At 37.6% G+C, this 23,729-nt stretch overlaps 1 protein-coding gene across 3 annotated transcripts in view; it reads left to right on the top strand.

Annotated features, from left to right (window-relative positions):
• Cpq (carboxypeptidase Q) overlaps positions 1-23,729 on the top strand; it is a 441,859-nt gene that overhangs the window by 30,059 nt on the left and 388,071 nt on the right. Inside the window, exon 1 of one of the 3 annotated variants that reach the window (XM_047566018.1) lies at positions 7,587-7,607. The exons of the other annotated variants lie outside the window; for them this stretch is intronic. The gene's annotated coding sequence lies outside the window, so the exon portion shown is untranslated. Of the gene's footprint in view, positions 1-7,586; positions 7,608-23,729 lie in introns of those variants that run through there. 3 annotated transcript variants of the gene reach the window in all.

The raw sequence follows: 23,729 nt of genomic DNA, 5'->3' as shown, positions 1-23,729 counted from the left end.
GTTTCAGAGTAGGAAACTGAGATGGGCCTGGAGAGGTAGGAGAGGGCAGGACATTCAGGGACTAGGAGGATTTGGAGTTTTTATCTTAAGAGCAGTGGGAAGCTACTGAGGAACTATAAACAGGAAATTAATCTGAGTGGGTGTGTTATCACTCATAGCCTTGAAGATCAGCTGTTCATTTTTGAAAATCTTGAATTCGAAGTACTTGTGAAACATCCATTTGAAGATGAGAAGTAGAAAATTGGGTGTACACATATTTGGGTTCGAAGACGAGTCTGAAATGAACATACTTATTTGAGTGACAGCATTCTGGGCAGTGGTTGAAGTCGAAGATGCTGATGAAATTGTCTAGGAGAAGAATACAGAGGAGAAACGAGACTTCATTCAGACTGGCCCTTGGGGGAGTTCACCTTTTAAAGACTTGATAAAGAAGCATGAAGAGAGACAATCTTGAATGAGGAGGAGGCTGATCTATGCTTGTTTCCATGACCCCTCTAAAAGGTTCTTTTGTCAATTACCCAAGCTATCTCTCCAAAAGGACTTCCATTTATCATAATTTAATGATGTATTTTTTTTGTCTTGTTTCATCTAAATTCTGCATCTGTGGCTTCTTTGCATGTATTTTTTCCTATTGGAAGTTATTTCCAGAAGCTATTGTAGCTGAGCTTGTCACCAGCTTGGACCATGGCCTGCCCAGGTCTACCAGGAGGCCCTTACCTCTACTTCCTTTCCCTCTGGACTGTCCGCCACCCATCTCTCTTAACTTTATCCCATTTCCTCTTCCTTTGCCCAAAGAGTCCCAGGGGCATGTTTCATAATTACAGCCATCATTTTACTCAGGGTTTAATAATGTTTTTGTACAGCTAGCACCTTTTTTTTTCATTTTCCATTCTGAAATACATTTCCCCATCTCATATAATTTTTGCTTTTGGTAATGAGGTTTCTGTATTTTCTTTGATAATGGTTTCGATGATAATATGACCAGTGTGTGAAAGTCAGTGGGCTGCCTTCTCCTCCCTGTCATTCCTTATTCTGCCTGGGTGTCTCTGCTAGCTCAGCCTGCTATCCATATGTATGGGGATTGGTTCTTTTTCTTGACTGAGGCACGCAGTTGTAATATGAAAGCTTTTTGACAGCTAGCGATCTAGTCCTTGCTGCCTGGTCTCTGCTTTGATTCATGATCTTTGCTGCTTGAATTTTTCATTTTCTTGTGGTTCTTTCTTTGTTTTTTGATTCCTTCCTTCCTCTCTTCCTCCCTCCCTCCCTCCCTTTCTCCCTCCCTCTCTCCCTTCCTCCCTTCCTCCTCCCCTCTGTCTGCCTGTCTCTGTCTCTCTCTCTCTCTGTCTCTCTCTCTTACTGTTTGTTCTTGACCTGTGGAATTTTATGCCTACTTGATCTGTGGAATTTTTCTTAAGTCTCTTATTTTGAACCAATGACTCTATTATTTGGAGCCAGGTATGTTTTTCAGCCTGTGTCTGTCATCTTTTGTGCTGCCTGTTGTAATTCCCATCCCCAAGTGCCTTGATTGACGGCATTTTGTCAACTTTGGGGAGGACCAGCATCGATATGACCTTCTGTGGTTGAAGAGGGAGGGCTTAGCTCTGGAGGGCTGGGCATGAGTGTGTGGAGGCTGTAAGGCAGAGAGTCCAGGCGAGAGAGGGATAAGTAGGAGGGAGATTTTCAACAAAAGAGTCGTACTGGCTTCAAATCAATTGAATTTGAAATTCTGTCTATTTGAGTGAAGGCTAATTTTTAAAACATTTGAAGGCATACATTTAAAATGACAGCTTAATGTTAAAATGGGAAGTTATGATTCATAAGTAGTAGTATAAGTTTGAATAACATGACCTTATTCCTTGACACTAACTTCCTTATATCTTCAGGTTTCATTATATTAGTACTATGAATAAAACCCAGTAAAGTTATAGAGGAGGAAATGACTTTGAATTTTTTATCCACTATTCATTATTTATATTGTGTATTATTTAAATTACATGACTTTTTACATTTTTGCTGATTTTAGATTGCAGTATGATCTTGCTATTAAATTTTTCTGTTTCTTATAATCATAACCTTCTGGAATAGGCACAAAGGTAGGAGTTAACCGAAGTAAGAAGGCTTTGAGTTCAGTCAAGTGCCTTCCACAGAGCCCTTGGTATCTCTTTTCCTATGATGGGCCCTGAACTTATTTGATTTAGTTATATCCATGGTATTTTATTTATTTTCTTCTGGCAACATATATATTTACTTTTGATCTAGGAAAGAAAAGGAGGCAGGCTTATAGCTACAGAAGTAACCAGGTACAAGATGATAGGTCCAATAACAATTGAGGACGGCTCTGAAATGATCCACTACTGTTCAAGAGAAATTCATGCTGGGGATTGAGCATGTTGGGCAATGTGTGTTACTGAGCCACATCCCCAGCCCTGTGGTAACTATTTTGAATAGCATGGTTCTAGATCATTGCATTAGCTTTCTATTGCTTTTATTTTAAAAAAATGCCGCAAACTTAGGTGGCTTCAACAACCTAATTTTATTATCTTTTAATTCTGCAAGTTAGAAGTCTGGCATAAAAATGAGTGACTTTCTTTTCTCAAGAATCTAGGGGAAAATCTATTTCCTCGGGAAATTCCCTTTCCTTGCCCTTTCTGGTTTTCAATGGTTGCCCACATTCCTTGGCCATGCCTCCTTCCTTAATCCTCAAAGCCATCAATGCAGCATCTCTGTTTTTTTCTTCTACAGTCACATCTTCCCCTGACTTTCTTCTTTGCCTCTTTGTACTTATTTAGCTAACTTATCCATAGGTATCAGGAATGAAGAAACTTATCCATAGGTATCAGGAATGAAGACTTTGACATCTCTGGCTCTTGTAAATCTGGAGCCATTTAGTGAAAGGACAGGTGAAACCCTATGTCTATAATGTATCTATAATGCATATTATAGATACAATAATCTTGAAATCTGTTATCTATCTCTGAAGAGGTATGTGTGTGTGTTTTAAAGGTAAGTTGTATTACTGACTGTCTTGAATTTAGATAGAATATTTTTCTTCCCTTTGCTAGAATGGTTCTATGGAGAGATTTCCATTGTGCCTTTCTAATTTACTGGGGCTTAATTTACAAATTATTTTATCTGAAATCTTATTAAAGCTTAGTTTTAGGCTTTTCTTGGATAGGTCTAGAATACTAAGTGTGTTAGGGCAGTGTTTCTCAATCTTTTTTGTTTTTTCTTTCTCAATATTACCCTTCAAAGAGACTTTCTGGACTTTTTCCCCCAATTATTGTTTACCCCCTACACAATTTTAATACCAAAAAATAACTATATTTCTGTTTGTATATGGTGGGTTTTGGAGGGATACAAAATACTATCCCCTTCCCACTTAGAAGTAATTTTCACTCTTTTGGGGATAATATCACCTCTGTTGAAGGCATTCTCCAGGATATGGTCCTTGTTCATAAGGTGAAGACTTTCTGGTGTCTCTGCTGGATGCCCAGGGTAGTAATGAGGTGTTAATGAGATATTTTTCTTCCTTAGTTGAGTCAGAATGCCAGTATCCTCCACCAAAGCTTAGACCCTAGTGTTTGTATTCCTTTTGAACCCTAGAGCAGCCACTCTCTGAAAGCTTTGGGTAATTTGCCCTGTAAATGTGGGTAATTTGCTCTGTAAATGTATAGCCTGGCCCTTAGCATTGGACTTGCAAGGGACCCTTGCATAACTTCTTCCTCTGATGCCCTTTCCTGCATAGTTGAACTCTTGACACTTAACAACTCTGGCTTCTCAACTCAGTGGGACTGTTGGGGTCTACTTGGACTCCAGTTCACTCCCCTATGGTTAGAAAGTGGTCTCAAGGCAAAGAGCTGGGCAATCAGGATTAACTGATGATTTTTTATGGTCAGAGATTATAGTCTTTCACTGCCTCCTTCCCTTTGCCTGAAAATAGTTAGCTGTTTGTGTGTGTGTGTGTGTGTTTTGTTTGTTTGTTTTATCAGGGATTGAACCCAGGGGAGCTTACCCACTAAGCCATATCTCCAGCCCTTTTTATATTTTATTTCTCACTAAGTTGCTTAGAGCATTGCTAAGTTGCTGAGACTGTCTTTTGAACTCACAATCCTCCTGCCTCAGCCACCTGAGCAGCTGTGGTTATAGGTGTGCACCACCATGCCCAGCTCTTGTATCTGTTCTTTTGGATCTGTGATTATTTGTGGTGGGAAGGTTGGGCCTGTACCAATAACTGTAGTCTCTCAACTTCTATAGGAAACAGGCTTTCCTGTGTGATCTTCCTCCTATCACTTCTTGAACCCTTTTGCATTTTTATGTTGATCTTTCCCAGTTTGTCAAATGTGCACTGAAGTTACTTTCCCCCTTGCCTTAGCACATTTATTTTCCTATGCCTGGAATCCCTACTCTGATTCCCCATGTTACCTGGATAACTGTTGCTCACCCTTAAGTTTCAGCACAATCTATCCTTTTCCTAAGATGCCTATATTAGCCCCTGTATGCTCCATATACTACTACCCTAGGGTAATTATTTAATAATTCTCCTAACTCCCCTGGAAATGAGCTCTATTAAGGCAGGAATTTTATCTATCCTGTCTAGTGCCATGTCTACAGTACTTAATACAATGCCCAAGGAAAAACTAGTTAGCCTATTAATATTTATTTATTGAAAGAAGGAATATGTAGAAATTGTTTATTCCCTTTTTTGTAAGACTCTTCTTCAAATATGAAGGATTATTTTTATGGATTCCTTAGTTTTTGCTTCTCCTGACTATATCTCCAGAGATCATCCTGGAAAGTATTAAATATTTATAGCAGTATTTGGCAAACCATAGCCCTTGGGCCAGACCTGACTTGCTGTCTGATTTTGTAAATGAAGTTTTATTGAACAAAGTCCTGCCCATTTCTGTATGTATTGTCTACCTATGACTGCTTTCTTTCTTCCATGGCAGGTTGAGTCACTAGGACAAAGACAGATGATGTTTTAAGTCAGCTTTTTTGCTGCTGTGACTAAAAGACCTAATTAGCACAATTGTAGAGGAGGAAAAGTTTATTTGGGGGTTCACGGTTTCAGAGGTCTCAATCCATAGACAGAGGCTCCATTCCTTAGGGCTCCAGGTGATGCAGAACAACATGGTGGAAGTGTTTGGTGGGGGGAAGTGGCTCACATGATGATCAGAAAGCAGAGCAAGAGAGATCTTGACTAGCCAGATACAAATATATGCCCCAAAGCCACTCCCCTCAACGCCCAACCTCCTCCAGCCACATCCCACCTGGCCTCAGTTACCACTCAATCCCATCAGGTGATTAATTCACTGATTGGGTCAAGGCTCTTGTAACCCAATCGTTTTTTCTCTGAACTTTTGCATTGCCTCACACATGAGTTTTTTGGGGACAACACATCCAAACCATAACATATGACCAGTGCTCCCTAAAATATTTACTTTCTGGACCATTATGGGAAAAAGTTTGTTAACTACAGTCTCCAACATCTTCTATTTATTTAAAGGGAGAAACATGGGAAACCATAGTAGAGTAGATATTGTTGATGATATACTAGGTTAGTTTGAGGTCAGAAATTAACCTTGAAATCTCAGTTGTTTAACTCAATAAAGATTTATTTCTGCTTCATGCAAATTCCTGTGCTACTTTGCCAATTTCCCCTGGCACTGCTCTCCATACAGTGGTTCAGAGATCATTTTGGGCTACACAAAAGCACCCATCTTTCTGATTGCCCTGGCATGGGGAGAGGAGACTGGAGGGTCTTCAGTTCTTGGGCCTCAAAATGATACCCATCCCTTCTCGTAGCCCATTGGCTAGAATAGTCTTATGGCCCCACCTATAAGAAGGTTGTTGAAAAATGAGGAAGAGCGCATGGATACTTGGTAAGCAGTGTGCATCTGTCAAAGGATTGTCTTAATATAATTTAAAAAGCCTTTTTTTTTTTTGGCAGGCGGGGGCAGGGGCTAGTTTTTCAACTTAGCCTTTTCAGCGATAATTATCTTGCATGTGTACTTTTCCACGGACTGCGTTATAGTTATGCTTTTATTTTATAGGTACCATGTCCAAAATATTAATAAATCCTTAAAAGTAAATGGGAAAAGATATTTGCTTTTTAATCAGAAAAATTCAGAACAACTTTCCTTTAAAATTGGGGTCGACTGGTTTTTAAAAAATATATTTCATTTTTAAATACTCAACTGATGCAATTGTCCAAGAATATAACAATCATGCAAATTAACCAAAATACAACAATGTTTATATGGCCTGAAGTATCTCCCTGACATAAGAGGATTCTTTTCTTTATCCTTAAATGTAGAGTGAAAACTTTCCTCATTAATGTGTTATTATTTTGAGTGTTGATTTTTAAGCCATCATCTTCTACTTTTGTCTGTTTTGAGAAATGAAACCCTTTCAACAAATGAAAGCTTAGGAGGAAGCTCATTTTATAAACTATAAGAAGGACACTACTGCGGTTGATGTGGACTCTTATTTACTCAGTCTTTTATTGCTCCCATTTTTCTTTCCCTAAAGGGCACCTTTGTGGGTGTCCTTGAGGAGTGAAAACCACCTCTGTATGTAAGTCATCTGCAGGACATAGTTTTAAATTGTAGAACCATAGACTTTAGGACTCGAAGGGAGTTTTGGGACCATTTATTCCCATTCCACTGTTTTTTAGTAGTTGTTGGTTAACAACATTGGCTATATGGGACAACAACCAATGTGTGTGCCGTATCTTCTAAAAAAGTAGGGAATCTCAAAGCTAACTTGAAAGTGCTCAACATGTTAGTTATTGTGAAGAAACTCTTTATTGAGGAAAGACCATTAATTGATATCAAAATATATTCCAAAGGACGTTTTCAGGATATGCACTTTTCAATGAGCTTAATTTAGCTTTGATTTTTAATAGTATAAAAAGTATCCAAGAACCAGACACCCAAAACAAACTCTCTGAGATTTTGACAGTAATCTACCTTTACACCTCATCAACACTCACCCTCCCTTTTTCCTATCTGAACTGATCATTATTCTGAACACTGTTAATATTTCTTTGCTTTCCTTTTTATAGGGTTTATTACATCTATATGCAGACTGTTTCTCTCCATATTTATAAATATATATGAACTGTTTCTATGCTGTTTTTAACTAAAAAATAAGGTATCAGACTGTTTATTATTTGGGGGGATTTGTTACTAAAATTCAGTATTTTATTGCTCTGAATCATTCATATCATTGCATGTTACTGTCATCCATTTATTTTGACTTCTTTGAATAATCTGTTGTATCAGTCTGTTTGTTCATTCACACTCCCATTGATGGGAAATTGGGTTGTGTCTAGGTTCTTACTGTTGAGTATAGTGGCAGCTATGAATGTTCTTGTATATGTTTCTTTTTGGACATGTGTAAGAGTTTGTTTTGGATTGTATGCTTAGGATAATTATGGGGTCATAGAGTATATGAGTTTTCCAATTTAGGAAATAATGCTAATCTATCCCTTTAGCCAGGGTCTGATGGAAGCAACAGCATCTACTTAGGTCTGCCCTTGCCATCCACATTCCCTCTCTTGTGCTGGGACCTGCAGTACTGAGGTTGACTAACTTCAGAAACAGGTGGGTTCAATCACCTACTTTCATCTTAGATCATCCTTGGTCTGATTAGCAATTACTGTTCTTGACATAAGGCATAAAAACACTGTCAGATTCACTTCAGGTTTGGTCTCATCTTACTGCTGAGTTCTGCATTGCTGCCATCTTGATTTTCCTAGCTGTTTGAGTCCTGACAGCTCTTTAATATCTCACCTCACTTCACTTTCTGACTTCACAATCCCTTACTTGTAACTAAACATGGAGGAAAAATAACTCCTGGAGCTCACTGACTTACAGACCTCTGGTTCTTTCTCACTTTTGGCAGTTGAGTAATTTTAAATCAGAGGTGACAATACTCAAATTGTTATATGGGCTAGGATGGGAACACTAAGAAGTGATCCAGGATCCCAGGATTAGTATAACACTATTGGGAGCAGTGAGACTGTGGAGGCCTAAGGATGGGGTAGCCTTTTCTCATAAGGCTGCTTACAGTTCTTCTGATATTCCATAAGAAAACAGAAAACTAGATTTGTATGTGAACTCGACCTTTTTATGTCAGCAATTTATTTGATATTTGCAAAAACACTGTGCAGGCCAAACAAAATATATCTGACCTGGTCTCATCCCACAGAACACTCTGTGAACTTTGCCTTGAACTTTGGCTTGTCTGCCTTTTGCTTTGCTATTGCCCCATCTGGTTGTTCCTGTCAGTGTGTCAACCACTCTCTGGAGGGACACCTCATTGTAACATCTGTCAGGTTAACCTTGACTTCCAAATGGACTGATAGTGAAACCAGGCAGGGCAATGTCTGATTTTTTTAGCCTTTCTCTCTGCTTGCCTTAAGTGCTTCTATCAAGTGCTGGTGCTTCAGAGACCTAACATTTTTGATAATATTAATAAGAGAGAAATGTTATGTAGAAGTTGTTTTTTTTTTACTATTAAAAAAGTAAACACGAGAAGAGACCAGCCTTTTTTTGTTCATTGCCTCTCATATATGTTTGCACTTGAGGGTTTCTCTATATGATCTTGCTCTAATATTAGATAGTTCTGACTTTAGTAGATGCTGGATTCCTCCACCCCACTTTATCCTAATAATTAGTGGGCTGAAACAACAGTCTTTTAACTTAGAAAAAGGAAGTCTTTCACCTTCTGCTAGGTTAGAAATCTTCACCACGTTGTGATTTGTGGACTCTGGGCTATTGAGTGTTTAAAGCATAGCCTTCTTGAAACAGAAAAAAATTTTGCTTTCCTTGAAATTATTTGGCACATTCTAAGGGTGAATGTGGTCAATATCAACCTGGGGAACCAAAAAGGCACTTCATAAATCACATAGTTTTCTTTGCTCTTGAGTCAGTATCAGACACAGGTATTTTCTGAACTGGGCCTGCTGGTCTGCCAGGTGTGGGATTATGATTGAGATCTCTGAGATTAAGCTAGTGCAGTTTGTTTGAGCAAGATGGTAATTAAGCACAGGGTCATGGATTAGATCCCCATATGTGTCTGTTAGCCCAAAAAGAGACTCCTGGTTCATCCAATCTAGCAAAAGTGTGGTCTCAGGCCCAAGGAAGATTGGATTAGGGAGTGAGCAAATCCTTCATCATTAGGGAAAAGGGAACTTCCTGTTGAATGTAGGAAGTGATGTCATCTGTGGCTAGAGTTAGCACCAATACCACCTATATGTAGGGAGAACATTTGCATCCAGTGAAATCTCCCAGCATTTTTAATATAGAGCACATAATATTAAAGGCTCAATGAAACTGTCATGGTTTCCTAGAAATAAAGCAAGAGAGGAGTCTTGGAGTTTCTAGAGTTGGGGTGGAGCCCTCATGGTCAAGTTGGAGCTCTGTTAGACTATGCTTAGAACTTTGTGTGATTTCTTTGGGTGTGAAGTCATGCACTTGTACTCTAAGACAATGCTCTCCTCTCATGGATGCTAGGCAGAAGGGCAGAGAGGATTGTCTGTGGGTCTAGGATTGTGGAAACTTGTGCAGTGGTTGCTTTATGTACCCTGTATATTTGTACACCTGCTGTATTATTTCCTGAGTGTTTTCCTATGTAAATATTCATTATAAGACGGGGACAGTGTTTTCTAGCTGTATCTATTTATTAAGGGTGAGATATTTTAAAAATTATTTTTACTGTGAAAAACTTCAAAGTAATGAGAACAGAATAATGAACATCCATAATACACATGATCTAAATTTAACAATTGTCAACATTTTGCCATATTTGCTTCATTATTATTATTTGTGCTGCTGTTATCTCACCCTTACATATTTTTCCAAGACAATGGCAATTTCCAGCATAGCCACAATACTATTATCACTCCTATTAAATGAGCTATAATTCTTTAACATCATCTAATACTTGGTCCAAATTCAAATTTCCCAGTTGTCCCCATTGTGTCTTTTGCAATCACTTTGTTTAGTTCAGGATCCATTGAAGGATAATGAATTTCCTTTAGTTGTGTCTCTTAAACCTCCTTTAATCTAGAATTACCTTTCCTCACTTCTGCTTTGTGTATTTGTGTATGTGTTTGTGTCTGTGTGTTTGTGTCAACATGTGACATGGACTTGTTGAAGAGACAAGTCAGTTGGTCTGTACCAGGTCTCATCTTCTGGATTTTTCTGATTTTTTCAGGATGACTTTTTTTTTTTTTTTAATTAAAATCTTTTTTATTTTTATAGACTGCATTTTGATTCATTGTACACAAAGGGGGTATAACTTTTCATTTTTACGGTTGTGCAAAAATGTAGATTCACACCATTCATGTAATCATACATATACATAGGGTAATACCGTCTGTTTCATTCTTTCTGTCCCCCACTTCCTCCCACCCCATTTTCCTCTATACCATCTAAAGTTCCTTCATTCTCCTCCCACCCCCACCCCCATAACCCACCTCATTATATATTGTCATGTGCTCATCAGAGAAAACATTTGGCCTTTGGTTTTTTGGGCTTGGCCTATTTCACTTAGCACGATACAGGATGAGTTTTGATGCTTTGCATTTGGTGTTGAAAATAGACTTGGGTCTGGAGGTTGGCAGTGGCCAGGAGACCCTGTACGCAAAGGGGCCTCTGATAATAAGTAAACACAAAGGCAGAAGGAATGTTCCATGTTCCTGCTCCCACCAGGACTGACAAAGTAATGTGAGCTCAGTCTTTTCCAAAAGAACCAGCTAATCTTTTTTTTTTTTTTTTTTTAGCTAGGCCTTGGTGCAGAGCTTGAGTGTGTAATGATACTATTGAATGTATATTTTGAGTAGCGTGCCCTGAACAAAACAAGATACCACTAAGAGGAAGAAAAATGAAAGGGATCTAAAGTTGTGAGAAGGTTATAGAGAATTCCCAGTGGCTTGGCATTTTGAGTTTGTTCTTTCCTAAAGTCTGCTAAAATTTCCTAAAGGTTTTTCTAAACCTTCTGAATCCTCTCATTTTTTCCTCAGAGCAGCATCTTCATAGAACCAGGCCGTGGAGAGGAGGACCATTTGAAAAATGACTGGACTAGCATTTACTGGATTACAACCATCTAAACCTGGATTTGAACCTGCTTCTGTCACTAAATTTAGTAGTTAAATGACCTTGGACAGGTGTGCTGAAACTCTGTGGGCCTCAGTCCCATACATCTTGATTTTAGAGATCCTAACTATCTCACAGGTGGTATGAAGACTAGAGTTGGATGTAAGCTGGCGTACTCTGAGCAGAGGTTAGTTAACTCCTTTGGTAGGCCAGGCTCTTCCTGAGGCCCCCGTAAGCTTTCAGATCTGTTCTGGCCTGGGATTAATGGTTTGATTTAACATAAGAACCTTTAATCAACCTGGTATTATAGGGTGAACACAAATTCCCTTTTCTTTTGATGGTCTAAAATTTCTGATTCACTTGCAGTAATAGAGGCAGATGTGGTAGGGTCGAGGTGAGAGTTTGTTACTGAGTGTGAGGGAGAAGCCAAGCACTTCCATGGAATGGTTCAGGAAATACTGTGTAACTCAGGTAACCTGAGCAGTGGAGAGGGAGCCAGGAAAAAGTCTGCTTACCTGAGAATGACTGAGTGAAAGAGGAATGAAGGTTCATGTAGTGTTACTCAAGGGGCTGGGTCAGGGCAGATGTGGGAAGGAGTTCTCTGTGGACTAAGGGAGCAGTTCATGAGTGAAAGAGGGATTTTTTATTTTTTTGGTATGTATATTTTTAAGAACAATGAATTTTAAGCAGGCCCAAACATGAGCATATTCTTTCCAATTTTCATGTGCCAAAATGGTTCAACAGAATTCCCAGATTATATAGAAACCTCTCTTTTCCTTTTATGACTATTTGGCCAATGATGAATATTTGTATCAAGAAGTTACATTGATGGAAATGAATTTATCTCCCTCCTCCTGCCTCTTCCTACCAAAACATTAAAATGTTTTGTAAATAGTAAAATGGCTGAGATGTTCAGGAAGATGACAGAAAAGTTAGAGGCCTGGGGAATTCTGAAGTTAGGTGATGTGTAACTGAATAATATTGAACAAAATACACAAATCAAAAGTGGTCTAAGGTCTGTTAGAGGAGAAACTCATTTGGGTCGGCCCTGTCTCAATGACATTGAACCTGTGTTTCAAGTCTAAACATGTCCAGAGGTGGTATTTCCTGTTTATCTTTCACAAAGCTAGCAACAATTTCCACATCACGTTCTCTGCAACATCTCTGACCTCTACAGAATGAAAAGTGCTCTTTAGTTTCCTTAGCATTCACAATGAAGAACCTTCAAGAGAAGCTTTCTTTGCTTCCCGGCGTCTGAATAATTGGCGAAATATTACCCAGAAGTGGGTATTTGGCTAGTAAGGACATTTGGTGTACTCAGTGGGAATGGTCCTTAGTGTTAAAATTTGTTTTTTAGAATTAGCTTATTTATATATTATTATCCAAAAATGTCACACCTGTGCTTGGTTGCTACCCCACCTTAAAGTAGTAGCTGTATTTTTATTTTCTGCCTTTTAAAACATTTTACTTCTTAATAGACAAATAAGGAAAGAAAAAACTCAATGTTATGTCCTCATACAAGCATACACATTTCAAAAGGAGTCTCTTATAGACCCCAGCTAATACATACACAAAGGTGTTTCCAGGATTTCAGATATAGATTTAATGACTGGGGCAGAGTGACATAATCTTTCACACAGATCCTCCCAAATCTCAACAGATGACTTCTATTTCAAACCTATTTGAAAGGCAGAAACTATCTAAATTTTACTGTAACATCACCAAATTTTGTTTGTTATAGCTGCGTATTGCCAGGGCATTCAAAAGTGCTTTCCATTCCCACCAAAGAAAAGATATCCCATTGCCTGCCTACCCGGTGACTATTCTTGATACTGTAGAATGTGTAGACTAGGGATTTCAACCCCTCACTTTGCATTCACTAATAAGTGACTTCATTTATAATGGTTCTGACTTTTCAGCTTGAGGCACATCTTTATTTCCCTTTCTGCAGTGTTAACAATGAATGTTTTCAATTCATCACTATTTAATGAAGACGTGATTAACAGTGAATACAGGGTTCAGTTATCTCTTAGACAGCCCTGTCCAATGGAACTATGATGCGAGCCCCATATTTAATTTTAGATTTTCTAATAATCACATTAAAAAAATAAACAGGTGAAATAAATTTTTTTTTATTATTATTTTATTTATTTATTTATTTATTTTTTTTACGTTTACATAGGGTAATGATGTTTATTATATTTTTCCCCTCCCCCCCACCCCTCCCACCCCTCCCACCCCTCCCACCCCTCTTTTCCCTCTACACAGTCCTTCTTTCCTTCATTCTTACTGCTCTCCTTAGCCTAACTCTAAACCTAACCCTAAACCTAATGCTAGCCCGTCCCACCCCCCATTATATGTCCTCATCCGCTTATCAGCGAGATCATTTGTCCTTTAGTTTTTTGAGATTGGCTTATCTCACTTAGCATGATATTCTCCAATTTCGACCACTTGCCTACAAATGCCATAATTTTATCATTCTTCATTGCGGAGTAATATTCCATTGTATAAATATGCCACAGTTTCTTTATCCATTCATCAACCGAAGGACATCTAGGTTGGTTCCACAATCTGGCTATGGTGAATTGAGCAGCAATGAACATTGATGTGGCTGTATCTCTGTAGTATGCTGCTTTTAAGTCCTTTGGGTATAGGCCAAGGAGTGGGATAGCTGGGTCAAATGGTGTTTCCATTCCAAGCTTTCTGAGGAATCTCCACACTGCTTTCCAGAGTGGTTGCACTAATTTGCAACCCCACCAGCAATGTATGAGTGTTCCTTTTTCACCACATCCTCGCCAACACCTATTGTTGCTTGTATTCTTGATAATCGCCATTCTAATTGGGGTGAGATGAAATCTTAGGGTAGTTTTGATTTGCATTTCCCTTATTACTAGGGATGTTGCACATTTTTTCATATATCTGGTGATTACTTGTACATCTTCTTCTGTGAAGTGTCTGTTCATTTCCTTAGCCCATTTGTTGATTGGATTATTTGTATTCTTCGTGTAGAGTTTTTTGAGTTCTTTATAGATTCTGGAAATTAGCGCTCTATCTGAGGTATGGTTGGCAAAGATATTCTCCCACTCTGTAGGCTCTCTCTTCACATTTCTGATAGTTTCCTTTGCTGACAGAAAGCTTTTTAGTTTGAATCTATCCCAGTTGTTTATTCTTGCTTTTATTTCTTGTGCTATGGGAGTCCTGTTAAGGAAATCTGATCCTGAGCCAACAAGTTGAAGATTTGGACCTACTTTTTCTTCTATAAGATGCAGGGTCTCTGGTCTGATTCCGAGGTCCTTGATCCATTTTGAGTTGAGTTTTGTGTAGGGTGAGAGATAGGGGTTTAGTTTCATTCTATTGCATATAGTTTTCCAGTTTTCCCAGCACCATTTGTTGAAGAGGCTATCTTTTCTCCATTGCATATTGTTGGAACCTTTGTCTAGTATGAGAAAATTGTATTTATTTGGGTTTGTGTCCATGTCCTCTATTCTGTACCATTGATCTACCTGTCTATTTTGGTACCAATACCATGCCGTTTTTGTTACTATTGCTTTGTAGTAGAGTTGAAGATCTGGTATTGCAATACCCCCTGCTTCGCTCTTGCTACTGAGGATTGCTTTAGCTATTCTAGGTTTTTTATTCTTCCAGATGAATTTCATAATTGCTTGCTCTATTTCTGCGAGGTACATCATTGGGATTTTAATTGGAATTGCATTGAATCTGTATAGAACTTTAGGTAGTATAGCCATTTTGACGATATTAATTCTGCCTATCCAGGAACATGGGAGATCTTTCCATCTTCTAAGGTTTTCTTGAATTTCTTTCTTTAGTGTTCTGTAGTTCTCATTGTAGAGGTCTTTCACCTCTTTTGTGAGATTGATTCCCAAGTATTTTATTTTCTTCGATGCTATTGTGAATGGGGTAGTTTTCCTAATTTCTCTTTCTGAAGATTCATCACTTATGTATAAAAATGCATTGGATTTATGAGCATTGATCTTGTAACCTGCTACTTTACTGAATTCACTTATGAGTTCTAAAAGTTTTCTGGTGGAATTTCCAGGTTCCTCTAAATATATAATCATGTCATCAGCGAACAGGGATAGTTTGAGTTCTTCTTTTCCTATCGTATCCCTTTAATTTCTTTGGTTTGTCTGATTGCTCTGGCTAGAGTCTCAAGGACGATGTTGAATAGAAGCGGTGAAAGAGGGCATCCCTGCCTTGTTCCAGTTTTTAGGGGGAACGCTTTCAGTTTTTCACCATTTAGAATGATATTAGCCATGGGCTTAGCGTAGATGGCCTTTATAATGTTTAGGAATGTTCCCATTACCCCAATTTTTTCTAGTGTTTTGAGCATGAAGGGATGCTGTATTTTATCAAATGCTTTTTCTGCATCTATTGAAATAATCATGTGATTCTTAACTTTAAGTCTGTTGATATGGTGAATGACATTTATTGATTTCCGAATGTTGAACCAACCTTGCATCCCTGGGATAAAACCCACTTGATCGTGGTGCACTATCTTTTTAATATATATTTGTATGCGATTTGCTAAATTTTGTTGAGAATTTTTGCATCGATGTTCATTAAGGATATTGGTCTGAAATTTTCTTTCCTTGATGTGTCTCTGTCTGGTTTAGGTATCAGGGTGATATTGGCTTCATAGAACGAGTTTGGGAGGGTTCCCTCCTCTTCTATTTCATGGAATAGTTTGAGGAGTATTGGAATGAGCTCTTCTTTAAAGGTTTTGTAGAACTCGGCTGAGAACCCATCTGGTCCTGGACTTTTCTTTGTTGGTAGGCTTTTGATGACCTCTTCTATTTCATTGCTTGAAATTGGTTTATTTAAGTTGTGTATGTCCTCCTCGTTCAGTTTAGGTAGTTCATATGTCTCTAGAAATTTGTTGATGTCTTCAAGGTTTTCTGTTTTGTTGGAGTATAGATTTTCGAAATAGCTTCTAATTATGTTTTGTATTTCGGTCGTGTCTGTTGTGATGTTTCCTTGTTCATTCCGAATTTTAGTAATTTGAGTTTTCTCCCTCTTTCTCTTTGTTAGTGTGGCTAAGGGTTTATCAATTTTATTTATTTTTTCAAAGAACCAACTATTTATTTTATTAATTTTTCCGATTGTTTCTTTTGTTTCGATTTCGTTGATTTCGGCTCTGATTTTAACTATTTCCTGTCTTCTACTACTTTTGGTATTGGTCTGCTCCTCTTTCTCTAGTGCTTTGAGCTGTAGTGTTAACTCATTTATTTGTTGATTTCTACTTCTTTTTTTGAATGCACCCCATGAAATAAATCTTCCTCTAAGTACTGCTTTCATAGTGTCCCAGAGATTTTGATATGATGTGTCTTTGTTCTCGTTTACTTCTAAGAATTTTTTTATTTCCCTCCTGATGTCTTCTGTTATCCATTCATCATATAATAGTGTATTATTTAGTCTCCAGGTATTGGAGAAGTTTCTGTTTTTTATTCTGTCATTTATTTCTAATTTCAATCCATTATGATCTGATAGAGTACAAGGTAGTATCTCTATCTTCTTGTATTTACTAACAGTAGCTTTGTGGCATAAAATATGGTCTATTTTAGAGAAGGATCCATGTGCTGCTGAGAAGAAAGTGTATTCATTCTGTGTTGGATGGTATATTCTATATATGTCCGTTAAGTCTAAATTGTTGATTGTGTTATTGAGATCTATGGTTTCTTTATTCAATTTTTGTTTGGACGATCTATCCAGTGGTGAGAGAGGTGTGTTAAAATCGCCTAGTATTATTGTGTTGTGGTCTATTTGATTTCTGGAATTGAGAAGGATTTGTTTGATGTACATGGATGAACCAATGTTCCGGGCATAGATATTTATGATTGTTATGTCTTGCTGATTTATGCTTCCCTTAAGCAGCATGTAATGTCCTTCTTTATCCCTTCTGACTAGTTTTGGCTTGAAGTCCACATTATCTGAAATGAGGATGGATACTCCAGCTTTTTTGCTGAGTCCATGTGCATGGTATGTTTTTCCCCATCCTTTCACCTTTAGTCTATGGGTATCTCTTTCTATGAGATGAGTCTCTTGGAGGCAGCATATTGTTGGATTTTTCTTTTTAATCCAATCTGCCAGTCTATGTCTTTTGATTGATGAGTTCAGGCCATTAACATTCAGGGTTATTATTGTGATATGATATGTATTCCCAGTCATTTGACTCATTTTTGTTTTTTGACATGATTTGGTTTCTCCTTTATTTGGCTATTCCTTTAGGCTAGCGCCTCCTGTTGCTGATTTGCATCGTTGTTTTTCATCTCTTCCTCATGGAATATTTTGCTGAGAATGTTCTGTAATGCTGGCTTTCTTTTTGTAAATTCCTTTAGCTTTTGTTTATCATGGAAGGATCTTATTTCATCGTCAAATTTGAAGGTAAGTTTTGCTGGGTATAAGATTCTTGGTTGGCATCCGTTTTCTTTCAGGGCTTGGTATATGTTGTTCCAGACCCTTCTAGCTTTTAGGATCTGGATTGAAAAGTCTGCTGATATTCTTATTGGTTTCCCTCTGAATGTAATTTGATTCTTTTCTCTCGCGGCCTTTAAAATTCTGTCTTTATTTTGTATGTTAGGTATTTTCATAATAATGTGCCTTGGTGTGGGTCTGTTGTAATTTTGTATATTTGGAGTTCTATAAGCCTCTTGTACTTGGTTTTCCATTTCATTCTTCAGATTTGGGAAATTTTCTGATATTATTTCATTGAATAGCTTGTTCATTCCTTTGGTTTGTTTCTCTAAGCCTTCCTCAATCCCAATAATTCTCAAATTTGGCCTTTTCATGATATCCCATAATTCTTGTAGATTCTGTTCATGATTTCTTACCATCTTCTCTGTTTGGCCAACTTTGTTTTCAAGATTAAATATATTTTCTTCAATGTCTGAGGTTCTGTCTTCCAGGTGTTCTACCCTATTGGTTATGCTTTCTATGGAGTTTTTAACTTGGTTTATTGTTTCCTTCATTTCAAGTATTTCAGTTTTTTTTTTTTTTTCAGTATCTCTAACTCTTTATTGAAATGATCTCTTGCTTCCTGTATTTGGTCTTTTAACTGTTGATTGGTGCAATCATTTAATGCCTGCATTTGCTCTTTCATCTCCTCCTTCAATGCCTGCATTTGCTCTTTCATCTCCTCATTTGCTTCTCTGATTGTTTTAATTATGTACATTCTGAACTCCCTTTCTGACATTTCTTCTGCTGTGCTGTCATTGGGTTTTATTGATGTAGTATCTAGGTTTGTTTGGGATATTTTCTTCCCTTGTTTTCTCATATTGGTCAGATGTCAGTGGGACCCTGAGATATTGCAGACTTCCTCTTTTGGCTTATAGTGTCCCGGTAGATTTCCAGTGTATTACCTCCCAGCCTTCAGTAGCCTGAAGTCTTGGAGGAACTTGATAATGCAGTGCTTCCGAAGAAAGCTGCCCCTAGCCCCTACTGGTTCCAGGGCTTGGAGCTGGCTCTGTGCGGAAAGGCTCTCACTGGGGGCCTGGACCGTGCAGCTGGCCGTGTAGGGGGAGCCCACCGCCAGAGTGTGGAAGGCTACCTTGGGAAGACTCTAGCTGCCCTACCCTGCTATGATAAGCCACCCCTATCTGTGCCTGGCACCCAGGCCAAGTTTCGCCCAGTGGGGGAGACTCACCCCGTGACTCTATTTTTGCCCAAGTCTCTCAATGCCTCCCCTTCTTGAGTCCTGGGTTCTGGAGTGACTGGAGATGCAGTCACCCTCTAGGTCGCCATCTTGAATCGCCCCATGGAAAGAGCCTGCGACCGGAGTGGGCAGAGCCGCCTGAAGAAGTCTCTGGCTTCCAACAGATACAGTTTACTTGTGTCCTTGAGTCCTTTTCTGGTGTAATCCTGGATCTTATGGAATACTGCCAGACCATAAGACTTGGTGGCTTGGGAAGAACTCAGCTCATGCTGGTGATTTTTTATTGCAGGGTAACAGATGTCCTATGGTAGATGCTCAGTTTCTTCCAGAGTTCAGTAGTATCATAGGAGGTGCATACTGAGTGCCATGTAGTTCATTACTGAAGACTGCACGGCCTTATTTCAGAACCTAGGGGACAGATGATGCTATGATTCTCCTATTGCATATTTCCGTAAAATTCGATTGGTATGTTTTCATACCATTGAAACCTCAAGAGCCAAAGGGTCTACCAGATCAGGCCCTACTACAGAGCTTTTTGCTATTTTGGACTCCACTCACAGCTGGCAAGCATGTATTGTTGCATAACCCATGTAAATGGTGACTGCATCTGATCCTCCTTATTAACAGGAAAGGCCTACCATGTGCCAGATATGTTAGTTCATTGTAGCAAAGGCATCATATCTAGCCCAGCAATTGCGATTGTGGCTACTTGGTTATTGAATGTTATAGATTTAATTTCTTTAATAATTATTAAGAATCAGAGATGTTTTTAAAAGTCTCTTTGAGTCTGTTCTGGTAGTTTTACTTCTCTAGGACTATTTCACCTAAAAGATTTCATAAATTTATCTTATTAGCTTTGTAATATCTGCTCCATCTGTAGTTGTGTTCTTTTTTTTATTCCAAATATTATTTGTGCTATTTTTCTCACATCTGGTATGCCAACTTTATTGGTTTGGGCAAAGAACTAATATCTGAATTTGTTCTATTATTCTAATATATCTTTGCTCCCTATTTTATTAATTTCTTTATCTTTATGTTCCTTTTCAATTTTTATGTTTCTCCTGCTTGTTCTGTCACTTCTGAAGTTGTATACTCAGCTTATTGATTTTTTTTAAGTTTTCTTGTTCTTTGTTACAAGTACTTAGTATATATATTTACATATATTTATTTTGTATACATAAAATATGTATACATAAAATATATTTAGTTGTAAAAGACTATAAATCTGAATCTTGTCATATCTCATGAATTTTGATTAGTAGTATTTTTTTCTCAGTTCTATGTATTTTCTAATTTTTATTCTTCTATAATATATGGGTAATGTAGAAGTGTTTTTGAATTTTCACATATATAATTTTCTTTTACAGTTCTTTCTGCTACTGTTTATTGATTTAACTATTTTTGTCAGATAATACAGTACTTGGGATGGATTCTCTGACATTCGTTGATCTATTTTATGGCCTGAAATGTAATTAATTTTAAACTACGTTAGATCCATTGTTTTACAGATACATGTTGGATCAAGCTTCTTGGGTTGTTTGGAATTTTTAATATCATTATTGATTTGTTGTTGGTTGAGATATCCATTATTGAGGAGGTATGTTAAAATCTTATATTATTATGTGAATTAGTTTATTTCTCTGTATTTCAGACATTTTTGATTCATAGATTTTTCATAAGTTACTAAGCACATATACCTGTGAAATCATTGTATCTTCTTGGTGAATTGGGCCTTTTATGTAGTGATCTCTTATTTTATATATAATTTTTTGCCTTTAATCTGTTTTGTCTGATACTGGTAAAAAATTTACCAGTTTTGCCATTAACATTTTCTTGACATATCTTTTCATAAATTGTACATTAAATTTTTGTATGTTAAGCTTTGAATGTGTCCCTTGCAAATGTCCTTGAGTTGCATTTCCATTTTTATTCTAGTCTGATGATATTTATCTTTTAAGCAGAGGTGTGCTAGGTAATCAATTCCATTTACATTGTGATTAATGCTATATTTGGTTTTATGTTGACTGTCTTGTATTGGTTTGGGTGAAAATGTTGATCTGGATTATTCCTCATCCCTCTGTTGAAAGATGTTCCAACCACTGAATAACCCAGTCACCCATCTGTTATGTTGGGTTATCCCTATGGCCCCTGACTGCACAGTGACCTGGAATCAAATAGCATCATGAAAAGATGCAGGAAATTGATGGAGATAGTTAAAGAGCAGTTTCAGAAAGGGACAAGTTCTTCATTATCCTGTATTTTAAGGACTATCATATGCATATAAAAGAAGGATTAAAACATGAGCAGCAAGTAACAGAGCTAGAACAGATGACTGAAATCATACTTAATTTTTTTTTCAGTTGTAGATGAACACAATACCTTTATTTTATTTTTATGTGCTGAGGATCAAACCCAGTGCTTCACATGTGCTAGGCAAACATTCTACCACTGAGCCACAACCATAGCTCTGAAATCATACTTTATGCATTGAGCAATTATACATGCCATAAAAGTGACTAAGTACTTTAAGTATTTTTCACATATAACTTAATTCTTACAACAAGTCACTGAGGGAAGGGGCTTATTATCTTTATTGTATAGATGGGTAAACTGAGGTTCAGAGGTTAAGGAAGACACTTGGAATCAAACAACTAATTAAGCGACAGAATTGGCAATCTTACTAACTTCTGTCTACCTCTAAACCCTTGTTATTTTCAATGAATAATACCACAGGGAAATAATGGAGGAATTCTCTTATAATTGAAATTTATCAAAAATGTAATGAAGTGTCATTTGAGGTAGTGAGCATCCCATCACTGGACATTTCTAAGCAGAGGTGATGTGGATATGTCAGGACTATTACACTGGAAGTTTTACTTGGAGTTGGAAGTTGTACTTTATAACAGAGGCTTGGATTAGTTGATCATTAAGATCTAGTTCTGCTTCCATCAGCTTTTTGGAATCATCAGAGCTTAACAAATATGTGCTTTTCAAAACTCCCTACTTTCTGAAAGTAGCCATGGTATGAACTTGTCCTATCTTCACTTAGTCTCCTTAACTCCCTGTAGTGACAGGTGATGTGTGCAGGTGGGGACTTAATACAATGCTCTTTTATGATGAGTTGATGAAAGTCTGTTTGACTCATTTAGATAGGAGAAAAACAAGTTGTGTGTTTTGTAGAGTGAAAATATGAGAGCAGTATAAGACTCATTAAAGTGATAGGCTGGAACCAAGAATTGCAAAAGCTGAGAGATTCTTCCTATCATGTTCATATATCAATAACCTTCACATTAAATTCATGACTCATTTTAAATACAAATGATATTTTAAATATGCTATTGTTTTATAGATAGCTTTGTTTTAGTTGTAGTTGGACACAATACCTTTATTTTATTTTTGTGTAGTGCTGAGGATCCAACCCAGTGCCTCGCCCATGCTGGGTGAGCACTCTACCATGAGCCACAACCCCCAGCCCTATAGGTAGCTTTTTCATTTGTTCTTTTTAGTTATACATGACAGTAAAGTATATTTTGACATATTTATACAAACACAGAGTACATGTTATTCTAATTAGGATCCCAGTCTTGTGGTTGTACATTGATGTGGAGATCACTGTGGTGTATTTATATATGTACATGGGAAAGTTAAGTAAGATTTATTCCACTGTCCTTCCTATTTCCTGTACCCACTTCATAGGTAGCTTTTTGTAAATTGCCAGAGTTCATTGGGAGGGGAAAAAAATCCATCCTCTGTACCTTACTTTGTGGACATGATCTACCTTATGAAGGCAAAGCGTTCATAAGAATAAAAAAATTAATTTCTGTCAGCAACAGTCTCATCAAGCTAACCCCTCTGTGGCCTCTGCTTCTGTCTGCTAATTTTTACCCTCACTGCTACTCCATCAGTGACCACCCCCTTCTTTTAAAGCCCAGCCAAAAGCGTATTTCTTTCAGAAGCACCACTGGCCTGTACCTCTTCCTGTACTGTATTTCTCCAGGTAGATGTGGTAGCAGGTATTCTTATTATTATATAATCTTATACTAAGTACTGTATTTAAGTTTTTATAGATATTCCACTTCTGGGATGATGGGACATTTGGGTTAAAGGAAGCACTTTATTCCTTCTCTTTGGTATGTCTAAATCTTTGTCACTGCTCTTGTGCCCTCAAACTATTATTAAATAAAATAAGGGGATCCCTTTAACACAAGTACTATAATACCATGATAGTCAATCTGATAACTGAGAGAACTACTAAGTGACTAATAGGTGGATAGCTTATACAGTGTGGATACACTTGATAAAGGGAAGATTCATATGAAGTGGGATGATGAGAAATTTCATCTTATAAGTTAGAATAGCAGGCAATTTAAAAATCATGAATTATTTATTTCTGGAATTTTCCACTTCATCCTTTTGGACCATGGTTGACTGCAGGTAACTGAAACTATGAATACATGAAGAAACTGAAGCATAAGGAGACTGAATTGCTCAGTAGTTAGCAATAGTTTTATCATATTTCAGCTCCAAAGATTTATCAACCAAGTGTTATGTTCCAAAATATTTCCTATGGATTTCTGATTCTTGGATTTTTATATTATATGACATAGCAGACATCTAGGATTTGTGTTTGCAGTTGGTTTGACTTTTTATTTGAATGGGCCAAGCAAGTGCTAACCAATGCAAAAAGGGAAGAGTGGATATTAAATTCCTACTAGAATGTGAACAAACTTTGAAGAAAACCTATGATTGAGCTGAGTATGCAATAACCTGAGTGTGAGGCAGAAGGCAGGCTGGCAGATAGGCAAGAACGGAAGGGAAGGAGATATTAAAGAAGAAAAAGGAAGCACCCAAGAAAAATTCTTTCAGAATTTGGCCATGTGTCTCTATTGGTTGAATATTCTGGTTTAATCCAGTTGACTCCAAGTTGACTGTGGGCTGTTTAGGGGGGTCAGAGA

Source organism: Sciurus carolinensis, chromosome 1 (genome assembly GCF_902686445.1).
Source record: "Sciurus carolinensis chromosome 1, mSciCar1.2, whole genome shotgun sequence".
NCBI lineage: Eukaryota > Metazoa > Chordata > Mammalia > Rodentia > Sciuridae > Sciurus > Sciurus carolinensis.
Note: the sequence above shows the minus strand (reverse complement) of the source record. Positions and strands in the feature narration are given on the sequence as shown.